The sequence below is a fragment of the Octopus bimaculoides genome, chromosome 3 (assembly GCF_001194135.2).
Source record: "Octopus bimaculoides isolate UCB-OBI-ISO-001 chromosome 3, ASM119413v2, whole genome shotgun sequence".
NCBI classification, from domain to species: Eukaryota; Metazoa; Mollusca; class Cephalopoda; order Octopoda; family Octopodidae; genus Octopus; species Octopus bimaculoides.
Window position 1 is genome coordinate 184,853 of NC_068983.1, and position 5,000 is coordinate 189,852.

The 5,000-nt window shown below is 41.4% G+C and overlaps 1 protein-coding gene across 5 annotated transcripts in view; it reads right to left on the reverse strand.

Moving 5' to 3' along the window:
• LOC106884461 (islet cell autoantigen 1) overlaps nt 1-5,000 on the reverse strand; it is a 65,680-nt gene that overhangs the window by 49,333 nt on the left and 11,347 nt on the right. The window lies entirely within an intron of this gene.

Sequence of the window (5,000 nt, forward strand, 5' to 3'; positions counted from 1 at the left end):
GCTTTTGCTCCATGGGACCGCCACCTGGCCACTTCATTACCATTATCTATCTCTTGCAGCTCCTTAATTAACTATCTTTGCTCACTTTCCCTCTCCCCTTTTCCCCTACTAGATGCAAGTAATCAAGTAGACCCTCTACAACAACCTGTTCTGCACCCCACTTCCCACTTCTCATAGTAATCCTCCTTCCCCAACCAAGAAGCAGACCCACTACCACCATCATCATCATCCCTAGGGTTCGTAATCCTGCAAACTACATGACAACCTGAATAGTGCACGTGACATGATAAAAGCACTCAATCCACACTGTAAAGTGGTTGACATTAGGAAGGGTATCCAGCCATAGAAACCATACCAAAGAGGACATTGGAGTACAATGCAATCCTTGGATACATCAGATCCTGTAAATGTCTTTGGGCATTACATGATGATGATGATGATGATGATGATTATGACCTCAAACTCTAACTATGTCCCTTTCATTAGCTTCAAACAATTTAGCCCACAGTTAACCCTAACCCTTCAATTTCTCTCAAGGATACATCCTGATCTTTAGAAATATCATCATCATCCCATAGATCAATCACTTCCAGACCGTTAACAATAACCTTCTCTATCACCTTCAATCAGTCTCCTTCCTTCATGACAACCCACCTGTACAGCTTTCATAAAGCCACATCAACTGGAGACCAACTCTTCTGCGCCCCCCCCCCCACAACTGAGCTTCTTTTGTTAATTGTCTTGCATGCAGATCTCTTGTCAAAACTATCCACCTGTATCTTCCATCTGTGACTTGTCTCATGGTTTCCTCTCAGATCACACCACTGCAAAATGTGTGTGTGTGTGTGTGTGTGTGGATGGTGCTTTCTCTGGTCCATACCATCGACTCTGTAATAGCTTTTGGTTTAGTTTTCCAATCTCTTCCTCCACTACATCATCATTACCAACAATGCTCACTCCTTGGCAAATGATTTAACTTCTTTCCTGTACCTGACCCTCATCCACAGGCAATCTAGACACCTCAATAATCTCATTAACACACAGCCTGTACATATCCACCAGTGGGCTCAAGCCAGTTTTTCCTTCAACAAGAACGGATCACAGCTAGTATGCTGTTTATGTGACTCACGGCACAACTAAAATCCTGTAAATGCTGGGCCTTAGTGTCACTGGGGATCACTCTGAACGAAAGCAAAGATTGCATCACACACACACACTGGTCTGACTCTTCACAGTCCAGTGACTCTCAACAAACCTCAAATAAGACTTATGTAGAGTACAAGTTTCACACCTTAATGCAGAGAAGTTCAAAGATGGAATGATTAAATCTGGAGAGTTTGCCATATTAGAGTGGAGGGGGAGTACAGCTAGCTCTTCACATTTAATCATTCCGTCTTTGAACTTCTCTGCATTGAGATCCAAAATGTAAGATCTTTTCTACATGACAGAAACTCATCTTATCCAATGTTGACTGCTTCCATTACAACCACATATTGTGATGAACTACATCTACCAGCATTGTAATGAATTTCCAAGTCGCCTAGAAACAGCTGGTCGACTTATAACACCTTTCTTCTACCCCTTTAATTTTCTGACATTTGCACTCTGTCTAAGTTGGATCTATTAATATAAATAACGAAATTCATCGTCTGAAAGTCTCCACCTTTTGCTTTCTCTCGCTTTAACCCATGCCAGCATGAAAAACGGACATTAAATGATGATGATGATGATGATACCCAAACTGCTATATTTAATATATCTAATTTGTTTATCTGCATAAATGCCTCTACACACATACACAAACACACAGAAGAAATATTAAGCTAAACCCTCAAAAGTTAATCTAGTCAGATGATCTCTACCAAAATTATTATCTCATTATAGGATAAAAATCAGTGTTTCTAATTAAATACTGAAAGGATTCAATGTGTGACCTTAAAACTGCTGAAGGGGTAGACAGACCAGAAATATGTGTTACCTTATACTAGTGAGAAAGTGAGCAAAAGTTGGGAAAAGAAGCCTTAAGTAAGTTCTAGTGTCATCCTTGAAAAGCAGAAAATAAGAAAGAAGTGAGGTTATAGAATGTCAGATGAAATCAATATGCAATGGTGAGAGGAAGAGAGAAAGTTAATCCAGGAAGAGTTAAATAGTGTTTTGTTGGGTTACAATAGGAAAAAAAATAAAACACACAAACATACAAATTAAGTTGACATTTTTCTTCAATAGCGAGTTGGATAGATTGACAATGTTAACCCCATGACATCCGTTTTTTTATCAGGCAACCAGGTTACACTGACAGTAATCATCTAGGCCAAGATCAGCAATTAGTGCACGACAATGGTTCGGCATATATTTATGGCAACAGCTTTAAGGCATCAACTGTTTTTATTTAGGTAAACTGTCATCACTACGAGAACCATAAATTCAACGAAACTGGCAAAGCCGGATGCGACTGTAAATTCTGTGAAGGGCCAGAAGAATTTGCTGAACTTGTACGAATTTGAAAGGAAGTCAGTGGAAATGGTGGTGTAACTGGCAAAACTGCTGCTTTTATGGTCTCAAACTGAATTGAAAATATTTACATGAAAGAGTCTAACACACCTATCAGATTCTTTGAAATGTGCATAGTGGCCTCTATTATTGATTCCATGAGTGATAATTGAGCAGGAAGTAGAATTGAGAGACAGAAAAGGGAATCTTGCATCTGAGGGAAAACATGGATACCTCACGTGGAGAGAGGAGAGAGAGAGAGAGAGATGGTGAAGACGTGACAAGGAGAGGAAGGTAAGGACCATTCACTCAAGTTGCAGGAAGGTTTATATAGTGAAGTGGACTAGGGACTAGAGAGGGTGAGTGGGTGGGTAAGTTCACAAGATTGCAAAAGGAGAGTGGTAGCTGAAGGAGAAGATGTAATGAGAGGGCACAGGTAGAGGATATTAGGAAGATCTGCTGTAGGGAAGAGGTTCAAGGAGGACATATTGTATGCAGGTAGGTATAAGGGAGAGTGGCGAGGAATGCAGCAGGTGGTGAGCCTGGCTGCGGGGTGGAGGCTTCAACATAAAGGGCATGATTTTATGGCCCCCATTTTACTCGGCTGAGCAGCTCTTCTCAAATGCAACAAAATTAATCAATTGCCTTGGTCCTTTCGTGATCTGTTGAGGCTCTATGAGGTTCAACACCTGAAGATCATTTCTCACCACTTAATCCCGTGTCCCCTTGAGTCTACCTCTTCCACAGGTTTCACCACATTTAGAAATCAACACTTATTCATGTAGCTATTTCATCCATGCACATCACATGATGTAACAGTGCAGTCTTCTCTCTTGAACACTACATCGAATGCCTCTTACACTCAATTTTTCTTTTAAAACAATTTACACTTTGTTGTACATGCACACTGATTTTGCACATTCAACAGTTAGCTAGATGCCCTTCCTAATGCCAACCACTTTAAACAGTGAACTAGGTGATGTATGTGTATATAAAAACTTGTGTGTGTGTGTATAGATAGATAGATATGTACATCTCTCTCTCTCTCTCATATATATATATATATACATATACGCACACATTTCTACATACACATACATTACTTCTGCTGGTACTTTTAATCTCGGTATGAACAGGAGCTCAAAGAAGAGAGAAGCTTATTAGTACTCTACCAACATGCTCAAGTAGAACATAGAGGCTCAGTTAATAACATAGAGGTTAAGATATTATCAACATACAGAACAAACTCAACACTTGGATTATGGAGGCCACACACATTAACAGACAGACCAAGCCTCAACAGAAAACACGAATGGAACAATGAAACCTACCACCACCACACCATATCACACATGATGTCTAAAGAAAAAAAGACACGGATGCAAGCTGTATAATACACACACATATTTCAACATCATCATCATTACTTGGTGTCTGCTTTCCATGCTGGCATGGGTTGGACAGTTTGACTGGAACTGGTAAGCTGGAGAGCTATACCAGGTTCCAATCTGATTTGACACAGTTTCTATGGCTGGACGCCCTTCCTAACACCACCACTCCAAGAGTGTGAGGGTTGCTTTTTACATGCCACTGGCACAGGTGCCAGTTACGTGACATCGGCCATGACTATGATCTCACTAAGCTTGACAAGTCTTCTCAAGCAAGGCGTATCGTCAAAAGTCTCCATCACTTATCATTGCCTCTGTGAGGTCCAACGTTCAAAGAGTGCTTTTCACGTGCTAGCGACACAAGTGCTTGTTATGTGATACTGGCATCATCCACGACTACAGTTTCACATAGCTTGACGGGGCTTCTCAAGCATGGCCTATTGCCAAAGGTCTCAGTCACTTGGCATTGCTTCAGTGAGGCCCAACATTAAAAGATCATGTTTCACCACCTCGTCCCATGTCTTCCTGGATCTATCACTACCACAGGTTCCTTCCACAGTTAGAGATCGGCACAGCTGTCCTCGTCCATATGCATCAAATGCCCTTACCAGTACAGTCGTCTCTCTTGCACATCACATCTGATGCCTCTTACACCCAGCTTTTCTTTTAAGATGCTTACGCTCTGTCAAACATGTACACTGACATTGCACATCCAGCGAAGCATACTAGCTTCTTTTCATTGAAGCCTATGCATATCCTCGGTGGTCACAACCCATGTTTCCCTGCTATGTAGCATGGCTGTTCGCACACAGGCATCATACAGTCTGCCTTTCACTCTGAGAGAGAAGCCCTTTGTTGCCAACAAAGGTAAGAGCTCTCTGAACTTAGCTTAGCCTATTCTTATTCTAGCAGCAATGTTCTCAGAGCATCCACCTCCACTACTGACTAGGTAACCGAGATAACAGAAGCTGTCAACTACTTCCAGCTTGTCCCCCTGGCATCTGATCGAGTCTATTTTCTGTACATTTTTAGTGTTTATTGTACTTGTGCACCTTTCACACACAAATAAGGTTTTCACTGTTAACCTTCTCCTAATATTGCTGCACCCCTTGTGTCCGTAGC